Source organism: Hylobates moloch, unplaced genomic scaffold (assembly GCF_009828535.3).
Source record: "Hylobates moloch isolate HMO894 unplaced genomic scaffold, HMol_V3 SCAFFOLD_9, whole genome shotgun sequence".
In the NCBI taxonomy this organism is placed as follows: domain Eukaryota; kingdom Metazoa; phylum Chordata; class Mammalia; order Primates; family Hylobatidae; genus Hylobates; species Hylobates moloch.
The window spans coordinates 78,609,205-78,628,516 of NW_026652284.1; positions in this window are offsets into that span (position 1 = coordinate 78,609,205).

The window sequence follows — 19,312 nt, forward strand, 5'->3', positions numbered from 1 at the left end:
CCCAATTTTTCCTTCTTTTTTCTCCATCTTTCTTTCTCTCCTTCCTTCCTTCCTTCCTTCCTTCCTTCCTTCCTTCCTTCCTTCCTTCCTTCCTTCCCTTCCTTCTTCCTTCCTTCCGTCCTTCCTCTCTCTCATTCTCCTCCTCCCTCCCCCTCCCTCTCTCTCTCTCTCTCTCTTTCTTCCTTTCCTCTTCTCTCTCCCTTTTCCCTTCTCCCCTCTCCTCTTCTCTCCTTTTTTTTGAGACAGAGGCTTGCTCTGTGCCCCAGGCTGGAGTGTAGGGACACAATTACGGCTCACTGCAACCTCAGCCTCCTGGGCTCACGTGATCCTCCCACTTCAGTCTCTTGAGTAGCTGGGACTACAGGGGACTACAGGTGTGCACCAACACACCAAGCTAAGAAGGTTAGCTTTTATCTTCCACACGTTTAAAATATACCTTTTTTTAATTTTAATTTTAATTTTTTTTGAGACAGCATCTTGCTCTGTTGCCCAGGCTGAAGTGCAGTGGTGCAATCTTGGCTCACTGCAGCCTCCGCCTCCCAGGTTCAAATGATTTTCATGCCTCAGCTTCCCAAGTAGCTGAGATTATAAGCACGCAACCACACCTGGCTATTATTGTGTGTGTGTATTTTTATGGAGATGGGATTTTGCCATGTTGGCTAGGCTGGTCTCAAACTCCTGGCCTCAAGTGATCTGCCCGCTTTGGCCTCCCAAAGTGCTGGAATTACAGGCATGTGCCACTAAAATATATATTTTATGGAACTTTAGAGAGATGGAATATTTAAAGAACTTTACATGTAAGAGGACTAAGACTCAAATAATGTTGCCACAGTTTAGTAGCTGCATGATCTTGGCCGGGTTATTTCACTTTTCTGGGATTCAGTTTCTTCAGTTGTAAAATAGCAATAGGCCAGGTGCAGTGGCTCACACCTCTAATCCCAGCACTTTGGGAGGCCAAGGCAGGAGGATCTCTTGAAGCCAGTAGTTCAAGACCAGCCTAGGCAACAAAGTGAGAGACCCGTGCCATCCCCCCCACACCGCCCCCGCCATCTCTCTAAAAAAAAAAGAAAGTTAGCCAGTGTAGTATATGTATAGTGGTTAGCTGTGGAACACTGCATTCAGGCAGATCTGGGTTTCACTTCGGGCTCTGTTTCTGACCAGCTATTTGGCTTTAGGCAAGTTATTTTACTTCCCAATCCTCAGTTTACTCCTCTTTACAGGAATAATAATAGTTCCTGCTTTGTAGGGTGATTGATTAATGAGCATTCCATGAGACAAGGAATTAAAAGTGCCTGACACAGAGTAAACATTCAATACATTTAGTCATGATGAAAAACAAATAAATATCAAATGTCAAGCTTCCCTATTCATTCTCCTCCAAAGACAGCAGTAGCAGAAACTCTCCTGATGAAGGGAGAGACTGAATCACGTAGCTAGAGAGCAAGCTTGAGGAGGGCAGGACCACCTTTGCCTGGTTTATCCTGTAGCCCCAACACCTAGCACAGTGTCCAGCACATAGAGCACTAGGAAGAAATCCTTTACAATGGTGCAAACAAGACAGAGATGCTCATAAATCGTTCTACCTTTACAAGATATGCTTACGTTTCAGGTTTTCAGGTTTGTTCCATTGCTGCCTTAATAGCTCCACCTGTTACTGAGCCAAACCTGGGTCCGCTCACCCTGCACACTAAAGACAAACACCCACACCGAGGTTTGCAGTGAGGGAAAGGAGTGCATTTATTTACAGGACACCAAGGAATAAGAATTGGGCAGCTTGTGCTTAAGACTGCCTGCTGACTTACAGGCAAAGGTTTTTAAAGGCAGGGGTACACTTCAGGAAGGCAGAAGTGAAATCAGAAATCAGCACATGGAGGTTAGAGATTGGTTTGGCCTAAAAAGGTAGGATATCTTGAAGCAGGGGCTTACCGGTCATTGGGGGATTCAGAGATTCTCTGGTTAAGGAAACAAAGCTTTGTTTAAAAACTTGGGGTCAGCAGAAAGGGATGTTGAGGCCTGGCCTCTGCATGTGACTCTTCAAGTCCCCTCAGGAAGAAATTTAGAACAAAGAATGGCATTGAGTCCTTGCTTCTCCCTTACCTGAGGTCTATGTGCCAGTGAACGACATTTTCCATTTGGTAGGGGGTGTGAGTTTCTGAAAAACAACTCAGGGACATATGTTAAGATGTTATTTTTAGTTCTTCCTTTTTTAGAGACAAGGTCTCCCTATGTTGCCCAGGCTGGTCTTGAACTCTCGAGCTCAAGGGATCCTCCTGCCTTAGCCTCCCAAAGTGTTAGGATTACAGGCATGAGCCACCATGCCCGACCTATCTTTAGTTTCTATAGGGAACCCAACATCTTGTGGCTCTAACTTCCTTTGCTATTGTTTTCGGCAATTATTACCCTCTTGCTTATCAGGTTGCTTATTTACATCTCAAGGCTGGCTAGGTGTTTGGAATTTCCCTTGAAGGATCTCCAGATTTTCCTTTATTTCCATGCTTGGGGCGGGGTGGCAGTCCCCTAAGAAGAGTCTCTGCTCTGTCTCACAACCAGGAGGACATTCAGAAATGTCCAAATCTCCTCTTAAGTCTAGACCAGCGTTGTCCAATAGAAATGTAACTCAAGCCATATATAGAATTTTAAATGTTTTAGTAGCCACATTAAGAAGGCAAAAAGAAACAGGTGAGATTAATTTCAATATTGGATTTTATTTAACCCACCATACCCAAAATATCATTTCAACATGTAATCAATATAAAAACGATTAATAAAATACCTTATATTTTTTGCACTCAGTGTGAAATCTAGTGAGTATTTCATACCTGGAGCACATCTCAATCCAGATCAGCACATTTCAAGTGCTCAATAGCCACATGTGTCTAGTGGCTGCTCTATTGGAAAGCACAGCTCCAGACCAAGAGAGCAAGATTAAGCCTGTCCTTTCACCCACCCAAGCCACCCTTCAGCTCACTTCCTGTCTGAGAACACCCTTCTTTCCCAGGTGACTGCTCTGGAGAATGGCTTCCAGCTTCTTGGAAGACATGCCTACCACCCATACACATGGGTGTGCCTTACTTTACACACCTCACCAGAAAAATCACATCAGAATGCAACACCATAACCTCTTCATTCATTCCATAAGGTAATACACACAACAGGTAATTAACATTTCCAAGCACTTCCAGGCTTGTTATTTGAGGTGGGCAACTATCACCCTTCTCTTTTCCCCACATGCATTTGTAGAGCTTTATCCACTGTAATCTTGCCTGTATTCAGTCCTCTCTGGTAATTCATTTATTCGTTGAATTTGTTGAGTGTCTACTGTGTGTTATGGAGTTAAAAATACAGTAACGAGCAGGAAGGATGAAATCCCTGCCCTGGAGAACCTCAAACTCCAGTTGGATGGGAGGAAGAGTGAGCAGAATTTTATAACATAGTGTAATGGGGGAAATAAATCCTAGGGGTTCTGGAACCTCATAGGAAGGTAACTAACCTAACACAGGAGGAGTGTGTGTGCACTTGCACATACATATGTGTTTGTGCACATGCATGCATGTGTGTGTATGAGGAGGCAATCAGAGAAGCCACATCTAAAGTGAGACCTGAGTGGAAGTTGGGTGTGTGTTGTGAGGTGTGGGTTGGGAAAAGAGAGAGAATTCCAGGTGAAGAGAGAGTATGCACATGTTCCAGAAAGGCAAAGATCAAGTAGGGGGCCTGCCAATCACTCCATCTAGCTGGAGTCCAGGAAGAGGAAACCTGTGGCTTAGGGGAGACATGAGGGTGAAAAGGGATAATCACAGTCAATAGCTTAGGCTTCATTTAAATTCTGTAATAAAGGTTCTGGGAACGCAGCTCTGGTTCTGATTTCTCACCTGCATTCATATTCTGCACTTCCAGCTGTGTATGGAGCATCTCCATGTTTCACTCTGATACATGTTGAAAATCACTCAGCACCTTCACTCCACTACTAAATATTCCAAACTGGTTATCTGTCCTAATCTCTCTGTCTCTAATAGTGAGATAAGCATAGTTCCAGTCTCCTACCTAGACTAAAACATCTTTTGTCTCTCTCATGTCTTCATTCCATGTAGCCAAGTTGTCACTAAATCTTGTTAATTTTTTGACTATCTGAAGGCTTTTGGTTCAGGCACTTTCTGGCTTCCCTGAAGATAACTCATCATTAAGTTTTCTATAATAGCTTTAAATTTTCACCAGGCCTATCTAAATTCCAAGCAGTATAATTTGTACTCCTTTGAGATATCAGTTTGGAACAAACCAGCAGTTTAAAAAATCACATCAGATTATAAAGTAGAAACATAATTTCAGCAGTCCAGAAAAGCCCCAAGTAATTTTTATTGGAAAAAAATTCTTAATGTTTTATTTATTCTTAGATTCTGCCATCTTCTTATGTACAATAAAGTTCATCCACCTTCCTCCTGGAGTCATAAAGTTTTATTATCTGCATAGAGAAACCATAAACAGGTATTTTTATTTGTCTAATTGTGTCCCTCCTTTTATATACAAGCCCTTCCCTGGATACATTACCTACACATTCACTCACCCTAAAAAAAACTTCAACATTGTTTGAACTTGTCCTTGATTACTGAATATCTTACTTCATATTGGTTTGGCAATTCATTATAACCACACCCTGAAAACTGGACATGGAAAATTTAAAACACAAGAACCAGATTGCATTGTATGTCTCAGTAATAAATGAGAAGAGAAATGATAATTTCCCCTGGTTGTATTTTGTCATATTTTAAACAAAATGTCTGCTGGCTGGAAGTTCCATTTCAAGCAGTAAGTATTTATTGAAATTTATTGACCATGTCCAGCATGCAATTACATGTTAGAGGTATGGTGACCATGTTTCCTAAAATTAAAAATCAGGACACATGATGTGCCAGTGAAACAGAGCACCTGAAAACACTCCTGTCCCAGAAAATGTGAGTTATGTAATTGCAATCGCTAGAGGAAATGCAAGAGAAACATTGTTCCTCAAGCTTACAACTTATTGGACACATAAGCATAACACATTCATTGACTTCGCCATTGAATGAAGAGTAAGTGAACGCTAGCAAAGGAGGCATGTTAGCTGGCAGGATTACAGCAATGAGAAAATAGTTACCTTAAATACTTTCTCAAACAAGGTAGGCTCTTGTGATGGCCAATTTTATGTGTCAGCTTGTCTTGGCTATGGTGCCCAGTTGTTTGTCAAATACCAGTCTAGACATTGCTGTGAAAGTATTTTTTTTTTTTAGAATGGATTAACATTCCAATCGGTAGACTTTGAGTGAAGCAAATTACCCTCCATAATGTGGGTAGGCCATATCTCATAAGTTGAAGGCCTTAAGAGCAAAGATTGAGGTTTCCCCCAGCAAGAGGGCATTCTGCCTCATTCTGCCTTCAAACTCAAGACTGCAACATCAGCTCTGGCCAGAATTTCAGCGTGCCCTGCAAATTTTGGACTTACAGGCCCACAGTCACATGATCCAGTTCCCTAAAATAACCCTCCTTCTCTCTCTCTTTCTCTCCGTGTGTGTGTGTGTGTGTGTGTGTGTGTGTGTGTGTGTGTGTACGCACGTCCTGTTGGTTCTGTTTCTTTGGAGAATTCTAATATGGTTCTTATAAGAATTGTTACTCATTTTTAATTTCTGAGATAATTGATGCATTTTAAAACATAATTATAACTTTTTTTCCACAAATGGTGACATCCCTTTTAACAATACATCTTCTAGCAGTGTTTTTTGTTTTGTTTTGTTTGAGACAGAGTCGCACTCTGTCGCCCAGGCTGGAGTGCAATGGCGCAATCTCAGCTCACTGCAACCTCCACCTCCTGGGCTCAAGAGATTCTCCTGTCTCAGCCTCCCGAGTAGCTGGGATTACAGACATGTGCCACTGTGCCTGGCTAATTTTTGTATTTTTAGTAGAGACGGGGTTTCACCATGTTGCCCAGGCTGGTCTCGATCTCCTGACCTCAGATGATCCATCTGCCTTGGCCTCCCAAAGTGCTGGGATTACAGGTGTGAGCCACAGTGTCTGGCCTAGAAATGTTTTTAAACATAGGGGCCATTCACTTTCAAGGCCCACCTTGCTGCTGAGGAGAAAATTTAGAAGCCAAAGTGGAACTCTCAGATGAAACAAAATTGTCTGAATTTTAAATGGAATGAGAAATGAGGGAATGCAGAGAGCCTGAGGAAAGCTAAGAAGGTCTCAAAAGAGGGAGACAACAGAGACACAGAGAAGGCAACTTTGACCTTCTGATTACAAAATTTGGGGAAAAGGAACTGCATGGATAGTAGGGCCTGTGCCTGTGAGTATGCTTCCAGCAGAAAGACACTATAGAAAGAAAAGAGGACAGCAGAGCAAAATTAGTCAAAGCAATTAAGGATAATAAAATTATTTGGAGGTGAAAAAGGAGCAAAGAATGTAGTTTAAGAGGTAGAATTGTGAGTTCAACACTAAATTAAAGTTTGGGTGCTTTCAAGCTTCTATAAACGATTCCAGAGAAAAAATGGTACAGGTTGATCTGTTCCACAAAGAAAGGTGAATGCTAGAGAATTCTCTTGTAGCAAGATAATTCTGGATGGAATAAGAGATAATTGATTTCCATATCTGATTTAAGAACATAGCAGGCCCACTTCTCTGAACTAGCAATAAAAAACCCTTGGAAGGGGGAAATAGGAATAATTAGACATAATTAGGTTGTCAGCTCATATATCATTATGTCTTGCCTCTCAGGGATGTTTTGCAGATTAATTATTTAATGTTTGTAAAATAAGCTCCAAGTGCCATGTATCATTGGCATAGAATTTGATTTTCAGTATGATGAATGTAATTGAGTCATGTTGCTTTCATACGGCCTTCACTGCAGGATGATGCCTGCTCCGGAATGTTCTGGGGGCATGGGTTCATGGGCTCGCACACTGACATTTCAAGAAGAGCTCTTGATGGTAGGCATTTTGCATCACGTGTGTTGCACTTCTCTGGCTGGATGACGTATTTAAAGTGTCAGATTAGAATTGTGTTCTCTATTGATGAATAAAGGTTATGTTTGTACATTACATCCATCTTGACAGTAGAGTAACTAGAAGTGAACATTTTAAAATCAAGATCAGCAGGGGAGAAAACATTGAGGGTCCTTTTTGGGCCCTAGGTCATTCTTGCCTACTATATGACATATACGTTAAATAGTCTTTAGTTAAGAAATTCATTTTTTTTTAACCCAGAGTGGCTTCAAAAAACCCCCAATCCATATCTGTTAGTAAGATTTTCTTAAACAGTACAGTTGATTGTTGACTTACAGGTTCAACTATGTAGTTCATATTTTTAGATTTGGTGATTTTTTAGAAAGGAATCAAACCAAGGTCAAGGAAAGTGATTTTCAAACATCTTGGTCTCAGGACCCATGAATACTCTTTAACAATTATTGAGGACTCCAAAGAGCTTTTGTTTACGTGGGTTATATTAATAGCTAATGTTTATTGTATTAGAAATTAAAGTTAAGAAAAATTTTAAGAATTTATTTCTTTATTAAAATAAGCCCATTATATAATAATATAAATAAGATACTTTCAATGAAAATATTAGTGAGAAGAGTGGCATCGTTTCACATTTTTATAAGTTGCTTTAATGTCTGGCTTAATAGAAAACAGCTGTGGTTCCATAGCTGCTTCTGCACCCAATCTGATATGATACATTGTTTTGGTTGAAGTAGATGAAGAAAGTTGGGCCTCACACAAATCTGTAACTGGAAAAGAGAAGAGTATTTTAATACCCTTTTTAGATAATTGTGGATATTTCTTTTAGATTTGACATCAACACTCAACAAGTGATAGTTTCTTCGAGGATGATCTCCTAAATCTGGTAGAATTGGTAGATTCTGAAACCATATCAATGACTTTTTGTCCTTCATTGCATTAAAATCCATTGGTCTCTCATGTGTTGGCATTATGCATTGGTCATTTGGAAAACATTGATTCTCTGAGTTATGTAGATCTTCCTGATGTTGACACATTTCATTATACAGTATCAAATAATCACTTTCATTAATATCACCATGGATTTTATCATAAATCCTTTAAGTATTTGTATGCTGTCAACTTTTTTAGAAATTCTCATTTTTGCTTGAAAGCTGGAATTTTATTATTGGCAATAAGTACTTTCAGTTGTTTTGCTTGAAGTGATAGTCTCACTTTGTTCATTTTAGGGAAAATGTCTGCCAAATCCTCACATCTGAATTACCATAGTTTGTTTTTGAGTAAAAATGGAATTCCATTAAAAAGCAACTAGTTCAGCTCACAACTCAAATAATCACACACATGATTTTACTTGAGTCAACCATTGTAATCGGTATGCATCAAAGTATTTATGAGAACTTCTCATTTCCTCACACAGAATATTAAAACGGTATGTGCACAAGCACCAACATTTAATACAGTGAATACTTTTCACGGCTTTATCAAGGTCATTGTTAAATGAATCAGTGCTTTAAGAAAAATCTGTGAGTACGTGGCAGTGACAATTCACAGACTGCCAGTACAATTTGGTGCCACTGCCTCAGGAATGATGAGTTCTACCCATTTTACCCAGCAGTTTTACTCATTTTGCCATTGCTCTACCAATGCTAGTTTCAGCACAGTGAAAAAGCAAATAATAGCCCCACCTTATAATGAAAATAGTATTGAACCTGTTGACTCCCTTGAAAGGGTCTCAGGGATGTCCAAGGATCCATGGACACTTTGAGAATCACTGGCATAAGAAATGCCCTGAAGGTAGGGCAGAGGAGAGAGGCAGGGTGATATGGTTTGGCTGTGTCCCCACTCAAACTCATCTTGAATTGTAATCCCTGTAATTCCTGTAATCCCTACCATCTTGACCATCTGGTCAAGGGAGAGACCAGATGGAGGCAACTGAATTAAGGAGGGCAGTTTCCTCCATGCTGCTCTTGTGATAGTGAGTTCTCATGAGATCTGATGGTTTTGTATGTGTGGTAGCTCTTCCTGCATTCTTTTTCCTTCCTGCTGCCTTGTGCAGAAGGTGCCTTGCTTCATCTTTGCCTTCCATCATGATTGTAAGTTTCCTGAGGTCTCCTCAGTCATGCTGAACTGTGAGTCTTTCCTTTTTCTTTCCTTCATAAATTACCCAGTCTCAGGCAGTTCCTTACAGCAGTGTGAAAACGGACTAATACACAGGGTATCCTTTTAAAGAAGCGATTTCAGCTATAGGTAGAAACAATGTAAGACAGTCTAATTTGATAAAATGTTTGGCTTTAAGCAGCAGGAAGCCTGTTATACTGCCTTAAATCAGTTTCTCATTTGGTTTGACTGTAATACACAAGAAGAAACATTTCTTACATTAAGGCAGTATACACATACAGATAGATTTACTGAAATAAAAGTTTCATGAAATAATACCCTTAAAATTTGTAATACATGCTTATATTTTAAAATTTTTTATTCTATTTCATTTATTTAACAAAAATTTGTCATGACCCACTAAATTGATTTCACAACTCACCAATGGGTTGGAAACCACAGTTGGTTAAAAAAGAAAAAAAGAAAAAAGAAAAAAGAAAAAAAACCTGCTCTAAATAAATATGCTTTCATTTTGTAATGTATAAACCATGGGTGCCCAATCTTTTGGCTTCCCTGAGACACATTAAGAATTGTCTTGGGCCACACAAAAAATACACTAGCACTAATGAAGCTGATGAGCTTAAAAAAAATCTCGTAATGTTTTAAGAAAGTTTACCAATTTGTGAGAGGCTGCATTCAAAGCCATCCTGGGCTGCATGTGGCTCGCAGGCCACGGTTTGATAAGCTTACTATAAACCCTCCTAAGGGATGATTACCTTTGGTTTAAAACTAGAGGTAACCAGGACTCTTTAACGGTTGCCCATTCTGCCATTTCTTGATTCATTTGCAAATGATTTTAGGGTGTGGGTCAAATGAGAAATACTTAGTTTCAAGAATGCAATGTGTATATTATTACGTGAAATACGTCTTTGATTTTATTTTCTCTAGAAAGTCTACCTGTTTACCCGGGGTTTTTAAAACCTGACACTTTTTCTTCAGCATTGTTGGATAAATACACACAATCAACCCTTAGTAAGGAGGCTGTGTTGAGGCTGGTACCATAGTAATTATTACTCTCATTTAAAAACAAACAAAACAAAACAAACAAACAAAAACCACCTTAGTACTTTTTCAGGATCTAGGTTTATATCCTATTTGTTTTTTTTCTTTTAATTTTTTTAAATCCCCCTCTCCCAGGCCCCAGTGTGTGTTGTTCCTCTCCCTGTGTCTGTGTGGTCTCGTTGTTCACCTCGCACTCATAAATGAGAACATGCAGTGTTTGGTTTTCTGTTCCTGTGTTAATTTGCTGAGGATAATGGCCTCCAGCTCCATCCATGAGTTCTATTTGATACTGCCCTAATTTCCTACTCTGCCAATCCTTTGAGAATCATTACTCAGAACCAACTAACTGTAAAAATCAGAATAAAATGAGTATCGATTTTGGTTTCCTGCTTTAAAGTTAAGTATTACTTTTTGTTGGTGATAATATAAGCAGAGAGGCAGTAAGAAAGTAGAATATCTGAGATAAATGCATGTCTTCTTTTCCCTCTTGAGTGTTTGATCACTCCCTGCTTCTCTTAGTTGGCTCTCAGGATCTCTCTCTCTCTCCCCTTCTCTCTCTCTCTCTCCACACCCCCCTATCTCTCCTGCTATTTTTTTAATCTCTTTTTTAAAAAGCCTTGATCCTTGCACCCCCTTGTATTAGTTCGTTTTCACACTGCTGATAAAGACATATCCGAGACTGGGCAATTTACGAAAGAAAGAAGTTTAATGGAATTACAGTTCCATGTGGCTGGGGAGGCCTCACAATCATGGCAGAAGGTGAAAGGCACATCTCACATAATGGCAGACAAGAGATGAGCTTGTACAGGGAAACTTCCCTATTATAAAACCATCAGATCTCATGAGCCTTATTCACTATCACAAGAATAGTGTGGGAAAGCTCCACCCCCATGATTCAAATACCTCCCACCAGGTCCCTCCCACCAGGTCCCTCCCACAACACATAGAGGAATTGTGGGAGCTACAATTCAAGATGAGATTTAGGTGGGGACACAGCCTAACCATATCATTTCACTGCAGCCCCTCCCAAATCTCATATCCTCACATTTCAAAACCAATCATGCCTTCCCAACAGTCCCCCAAAGTCTTAACTCATTTCAGCACTAACTCAGAAGTACACAGTCCAAAGTCTCATCTGGGACAAGGCAAGTCCCTTCTGCCTATGAACCTGTAAAATCAAAAGCAAAGTTAGTTACTTCCTAGATACAATGGGTGTACAGGCATTGGGTAAATATAGCCATTCTGAATGGGAGAAATTGGCCACAGCAAAGGGGCCACAGGCCCCATGCAAGTCCAAAATCCAGCAAGGCAGTCAAATCTTAAAGCGCCAAATCTCATTTGACTCCATGTCTCACATGCAGGTCATGCTGATGCAAAAGGTGGGTTCCCATGGTCTTGGGCAGCTCCACCCCTGTGGCTTTTCAGGGTACAGCCTCCCTCCCAGCTGTTTTCATGGGCTAGTATTGAGTGCCTATGGCTTTTCCAGGTGCACAGTACAAGCTGTCAGTGGATCTACCATTTTGGGGTCTAGAGGATGGTGGCTTTCTTCTCACAGCTCCACTAGGTGGTCCCCCAGTGGGCACTCTGTGTCAGGGCTCTGATCCCACATTTCACTTCTTCACTGCCCTAGCAGAGGTTCTCCACGAGGGCCCCACCCCTGTAGCAAACTTCTGCCTGGGCATCCAAGCATTTCCATACGTCCTCTGAAATCTAGGTGGAAGTACCCAAATCTTAGTTCTTGACTTCTGTGCACTCACAGGCTCAACATCACGTGGAAGCTGCCGAAGCTTGGGGCTTCCACCCTCTGAAGCCACAGCCCAATCTCTATGTCGGCTCCTTTTAGCCATGGCTGGAGCGGCTGGGATGCAAGTCACGAAGTCCCTAGGTTGCACATAGTGCAAAGACCCTGGGCCCAGCCCATGAAACCATTTTTCCCTTCTGGGCCTCTGGGCCTGTGATGGGAGGGGCTGCTGTGAAGACCTCTGACATGCCCTATAGACATTTTCCCCATTGTCTTGGAGATTAACATTTGGCTCCTTGTTACTATGTGAATTTCAGCAGCCAGCTTGAATTTCTCCTCAGAAAATGGGATTTCCTTTTCTATTGCATTATCAAGCTGCAAATTTTTTGAACTTTTATGTTCTGCTTCCCTTATAAAACTGAATGCCTTTAACAGCACCCAAGTCAGCTCTTGAATGCTTTGCTGCTTAGAAATTTCTTCTGCCAGATACCCTAAATCACCTCTATCAAGTTCAAAGTTTCACAAATCTCTAGGGCAAGGGCAAAATGCCACCAGTCTCTTTGCTAAAACATAGCAAGAGTCACCTTTGCTCCATTTCCCAACAAGTTCCTCATTTCCATCTAAGACTACCTCAGCCTAGGCTTTATTGTCCATATTGCTATCAGCATTTTGGGTAAAGCCATTCAACAATTCTCTAGGAAGTTCCAAACTTTCCCACATTTTCCTGTCTTCTGAGCCCTCCAAACTGTTCCAACCTCTGCCTGTTACCCAGTTCCAAAGTCACTTCCACGTTTTTGGGTATCTTTTCAGCAGCACCCCACTCCCAGTACCAACTTACTGTATTATTCCATTTTCATGCTGCTGATAAAGACATACTCAAGACTGGGCAATTTACGAAAGAAAGAGAGGTTTAATAGTCTTACAGTTCCATGTGGCTTGAGAGATCTCACAATCATGGCAGAAGGTGAAAGGATGTCTCACATGGTGGAAGACAAGAGTTTGTGCAAGAAAACTTCCCTTTAAAAAACCATCAGATCTCATGAGACTTATTCACTATTATGAGAATGGCATGGGAAAGCCCTGCCCCCTTGATTCAGTGATCTCCCACTGGTTCCCTCCCATAACACGTAGGAATTTTGGGAACTACAATTCAAGATAAGATTTGGATGAGGACACAGCCAAACCACATCAAACCTGTGTTTAAGGTCAAAGTACCTGCCTGGTCCTGCCTCCTTTGCTTTGGCCTCACTTACCGCCCTGGCTTCAAGAGATGTGAAGGAAGGAATGGCAGAGGGAGGCAGTTGAAAGTGAGAAAAAGTTAGCTATCCATGACAGTTGTGCAGAAAAGAGCTGAAGAGTCCTTAATTAGGAAGAAGCCAGTGGGAATGGAAAAGAGGGGACAGATCCATAAGAATTAGCTAGTGATTGGATTGGGGATGCAGAAGTTAAAAAAGATGCCCGAGAATGTATTGTGGCTGAAATTGATAAGCTAGGAAGAGGAGGTCATGCATGAAAAATGATGAGTTCGTTTTCTAAAACATATGGGAGATGTTCACCAGGCACCAGAATATATTGCAGTGGAAGCTGAGAGCATGCAGGGCATAAGTTAAACTCTTGGATATAAATGAAGCCACTGATTTAGAGCACACGAAATAAAAAGGTAACTAAGGCTACATTTGGGAGATTTCAAAGCCCAAAGAGCAGTAAGAGGATGAGGAGCCCATGAAGGAGACAGAAGGAGAAATCCAAGGAGCAGGAGAACCACTTAGAAAAATATAACTTGCAGAGGCAAAGTAATTTGGCAGCACGTGAACTATTATACGAAGTTGTAGTCCTTTAGGGAAAGGACAAACTCTCATCTTCTGAGCAAAGAGTAACAGACAACAGTGCTCAGGGATGCATGATGTGAAAAGAAACATCATAGAATTTGGGGCCAGCAGTCATGGATTTTCATTTCCTCATAAGTGCTTACTAGCTATATGACTTTAGGCAAGCCACAAAATACACATATGAAACCACTAGAGCACACTGGAAGTCTAATCTGGTGAAATATACTGCAAGAATTATATCAGGTCAGAAAGAGCATAACTGTCTGTTTTGAGGACATCAGAGAACACTATCAAGTGGATAGAACTCAAGTAGGGTATAGAAGGATTAATAGGATTTATGCAGGTATGATAGTGGAGGGTGCATACATGATTTAAAAACCGATGATTCCTCATCTGGAGAAAAAAGTGTTTTTGAACTGTTTTCTTGTTTATTTGAGATGTTGAGATATTTATTTGAGATGTTGATATGCTATGATATATATATATATATATGGTATGATGTTTGATGTAAGAAGAAAAAGAAGGAAAAAAAGCATACTTTTATATAAAAAGTCTTCCTGTAGGATGAATAGGTTGTTCTTTATTTTACTTTATTCACTTTCATTTTAGAAATGTACTCTGAAAGTTTTCAACAAGATGTTCCTTGGGTTATTCTTAAGGAAGTTAGTAGCACTTTATGTGGAAAGTTGAGCAACCATGTTAAAATTCCCTCACTTTATAAGTAGGAGGTATTGAATAAAAATGAGCAGTTCATTATTTAATTTAGAGAACAAAAGCAAAAGTCATACATGGCAATTTGGGAGGTATATATTAGATGTGATATGAATGTGTATCTTCCTGGAATGCAATAGGAGAGAAGTACAGGGATTGATTTCAAAATGAAGCGAGACACTGAGGGAATACAATCTGGAGGAATATAACTGTTTTAGAGTATCGTGACTTTAAAGATAGAATATCAGTTTGGTAGTAAACCAACATTCTTGGGTCATGATGCTGGTTCTTTTGGGAAAAAATTAAATCAAGCAAACATAAAGGCATTTTATTCCACTCTTTTGGGAAAATACAGTTACGAGTTTTACCTCCAAGAATCAGTTCCAGAATACAATGGGCTTTATTGACCGTATATTGGAACAGGATCAATAGCTTTGGTGTGTGGCAGAGACTCATTCATTGCCGCGAATTTTTTTGTTAGCCATTATCAGTGGCTTCAGAAATGGTCCTGGTGTGGTTCACTGTGCTTCTAATGAAACTGGTGAGATCACCAGTACTCACATTAGTGAGGACAAGCTGAGGATTAGCAGCTTTTCAAAATAAAAACCAGGGAGTACTAAATGTCTTCATTGGGAGGTGGGGCTCTGGGTCTTAAGAGGATTTGGACACATACAAGGATCATTACTATGTTATTAAGTTATTAAGTATGTATTCATAAGTTAGTTTATATTTGCCAAGTGCAAATATAAAAATCATTTCTTAATTATATAGGCATTAAAGTCTTGCATCATTAACCACATATTTAAAACCACTTCGTATCACTTACAAAAACAATTTAAAATATCAGATTATTGAATTTCCTCTGTTCTAGTGGCCAAATGCCTTCCAGCCAAGATTAACCTGTTTATTGTTCTGTCATTAAGTAAATTAAAAAATGTTATTTTTCCCATTTATCAAAATTTGAAGTTCAGAGAAATGAGGCAGTTTATATGAAGTACATATATATTCATCAATCCACTGTTAAAATTCAAGAATTGAGCTCTGATTTTTTTTAACCTAGTCTGCATTTGTACAGTATGCCAGGCAGGCAGCATACTGCTAAGAGAAAAGAAGGAAAATAATAAAAAATTATTAGCTTTGAGTTGAATCACAAAGGAGCAGCAAATGGAAACTTATTCACTAGCCAAGAAGGGCGGTAGTTCACTCTTCCATCCATCACCACCAGCTGGCAGATGGGCTCGGGACTAATGTAAGTCTCCTTAGATGCCAAGTTCTCTGCTTATGCAGCAGTCTGCGTCCCTCCCATCCAGGAAGGGGAGGACAGAGAGAGGACCGAAGCTTACAGTTCCACGTAGCAGCTCATCTCACTGTTAAGGAAACCATGGGGTTAGCCAACAAAACTGGAATTCAAATTTGGAACCAGATCTCACCTGATATATTTTAATTGATTGCCATGTGATTGTCCATCTGTTTATAATTTAAGTGTCTTTTCTTTGTATGAGAAATGCTTTTGTACAGGGTGGGACCCATGCTCCTCTCAATTTCTATATGGAAAAAAATATTTTCTATTTTTTCATTGCTTTGCTGAGTAGCTTTCAACAAGCTTTTGGAAAAAGTCTCATTCCAGATTTATAAAGTATCAACTGATGTGATGCTAAAACAATGGGAGGATTTTATGGGCTGTAAAGCTCTTATTATTAAGTAATTTTTGGGGGTTATGGTAATTTTAATAATAGTAGTAGTAAACTATTTTACAGGTTGGAAGGCTAATAAATCCTTTAAAATCAATTGAGATTATTTAAATTCAATTTACACATTAAAATCCAAAATATTATTTGGCTATTGCTATAGTTTTATGATTTATTTAAATATCACCATTTAGACTACAAAAAGTAATGCTAGGTAGAATAATAGAGTAAAATTACTGGGCCCTGAAATTTGTATAAATGCAAAAATTGCTTTATTTTTTCCATTTAAAATATGCTCACCTTCACTGGTCCAGCTTTGATTCTCTTGTCTAAACCTGCCTTATATGAGTCCCTTATCAAAATATTGGCAGCTAAATTAAGACTTTGGAGCTGCATTTCTTGAGGAAAAAGAACAGAGGTTCTCAAGTTTTGTTCCATCAGAATCATCTGGGGAGCCCTAGCACCAGCCCCAGCCCCAATTCAAATCTGTGGCATCAGAATCTGGGGGTTGAGTTTTGTTTTTTTTTTCCTCACAAGTTGCCCAGGTAATTCTGATGCACATCAACATTTGAAAACAAGTAACTAGACCAACCCAAGAGCCAAACTCTCTCACAGCACTGCTTATTTTTGTAAATAACATTTGACTGGAATATCCCCACCCATCATTTCTGAATTGCCTATGGCTGCCTTCATGCTACAATGGCAGAGTCGATCGTTGGGACAAAGATCATATGACCACAAACCTGAGAATATTTACTATCCTACCCTTTATGGGAAAGTTTGCTGGCTCCAGAACTAGATGAATAATGTAAACACATTGTTCCAGACCCAGTTGTTTCAATTCGTTCATTCATTCCTTGGCCTAGACAAATAGGAACTAAAAAAAACTTAGAAACACTTATGGGGTTAAAAAGGACAGTAGATATTGCCTTTAAATTTTCTTTAAACCTTTCAATTGCTTCAAACAAGGAAAAAAAACTAAGCTGGATATGTTTTCTTTTTAAAAAAAAAAAATAACTGCATTCAATGGAGGTTTCGGACATTTAATGGTTTTCCAACATGTTGCAGCAAAATGATTAATCACTAAACTAAGCTCTGTAGTATCTGTAATATTGTAAATTTAGTAGCTCAGTCATTAAAGTAAAATTCAAATATAAGAAACAGTAAACATATTCAGAAACATACTCACTTCAAAAGGTTAGGATAATATTTAAAAGATTATAGGGGCTTGGAAGTGTGTTTGAATTCAGCAAATCAGCAAAACGGGGAGGGAGCTAATGATTTTTAAGGCTGCCTAGCCAAAGATAGCACATTATAAAACAAGGATGCTTTCTGGTGATACAGTACAAGAATGCTCTGTACACAGTATGAGGCATCTTTAAATGTGAATAAATTGGAAGAAGTTCCAGAAACAATAGATATGCTTAAGTGAATGGGAGGACTGAGCTAAAGCAAGGCCTTTGATTTACATAGCATGATTACTTCAAGGCGTGCACAGCTCTTCTCCAGGGCTGGGATGGATTTTCTTCCCAGCGTCTACAGGAGATGTTGAATTTACATCACAAGGAATTGTCAGCAGAAAAGAGAGACTGATTGCCAGGCTACAGGAGGGAGTTGGAGAGGGGAATTCAGTTCCTTACACCTTGTTCATCATGTCATTCACTCCCTCCTTCAAAAATCTTCAGCAACTTCTTATTACTTAAAGGATTAAAGTCAAACCCAGACTGGCATTTCAGGCATTCTTTAATCTGTCTCTTATGCTGGTATCACAAAGCATTTTCATGCCTATTATCTCATCTGATCTTTACGGTACTGCTCATGCAAGTCAGGGGAGGCATTACTGTTCCCATTTTATAGACACATAAGCTCAGTTACAGCCAATGAAATAGACTGGTTAAAGGTCATGCAGCAGCAAGCCACTGAGTCAGGGCTGGAACTTGTGTCCCCTGCACCATACGACATGTCCCTGAGTCTTTTTCCTCTAAGTTAGATTTGTTCTCAAAATACGTCTCCCCTTCTCTACATGGAATGCCACCCTTCTAGTTCAATTGCCATCTATACCAGCAAACCTTTCCTAAACTCCAGTCTTTAGTGCTCGTCTTCTCCTCTGAACTCTTTTTTATTGACCCCACTCCTTTTCCTCAGTCCTACCTGCTTTGCAGCATCTCCTGTCTGCTGGATATTTGTATTGCACAGTGAGACTCTTGAATTACTTTTGAACTTTGCATGTGTGTATGTTCCATGTCCCCAATAGAAACGCATGCTCTTTGAGGGAGTACCTAAGTACTCTACATGTCTTTTCTCCTTTGATGCTTTGCATAGTGCATAAAGAAGGCAGGGCCTCAATAATCATTTGTTGGACAAACAAATGATTTCATTCTCATGCAATCTCTGAATATGATTAAGAGAAATGAGATGAAACTGAAAAAGAGAGACCAGTTGAATACCACAAATGTGTTTTTAATAGCAAATTCTTTTCTATTGAATCGAAGTATTCCAAGGGCAACAACTGATGCTCCATGTTTAGCTGAAGCCCAGAATCATAAGGGCTGACTGCTCTTAAACTGGGCATAACATAAACCCGCCCACAAGAAATTAAGACTTGGAATATGCATTGACAAGAGGATCCTTTTGTACCTTTTCCTTCTCAGGCCAGCAAATCCCAGGCATTTGGCCTAATGGGGAGAAAGAGAAAGACAGTGTTTTCCTCTCAAAACTTGCCATATCCTCTCTTCCTAAGGCTAGCACTGCTCTATACTTCCCTGGCCTGTGCCCAAAGGTGCATCTGCGACAAGGCAAACCCTGCCTTGGAGAGTCTCCAAGATCTTCTCATTTCTTCAGCTGTGGGATTAAGAACTAAACACAGTTGCTCAGGTGTGGTGGCTCATGCCTGTAATCCCAGCACTTTGGGAGGCTGAGGCAGGTGTATCACCTGAGGTCAAGAGTTTGAGATCAGCCTGGACAACCTGGTGAAGCACTGTCTCTACTAAGAATGCAAAAAATTAGCCAGGCTTGGTAGTGGGCACCTGTAATCCCAGCTACTTGGGAGGCGAAGGCAGGAGAATCGCTTGAACCTGGGAGGCAGAGGTTGCAGTGAGCTGAGATCACGCCATTGCACTCCAGCCTGGGCAACAAGAACAAAACTACGTCTCAAAAAAAAAAAAAAAAAAGAAAGAAAAAGAAAAGAAAAAGTGGACTAAACAT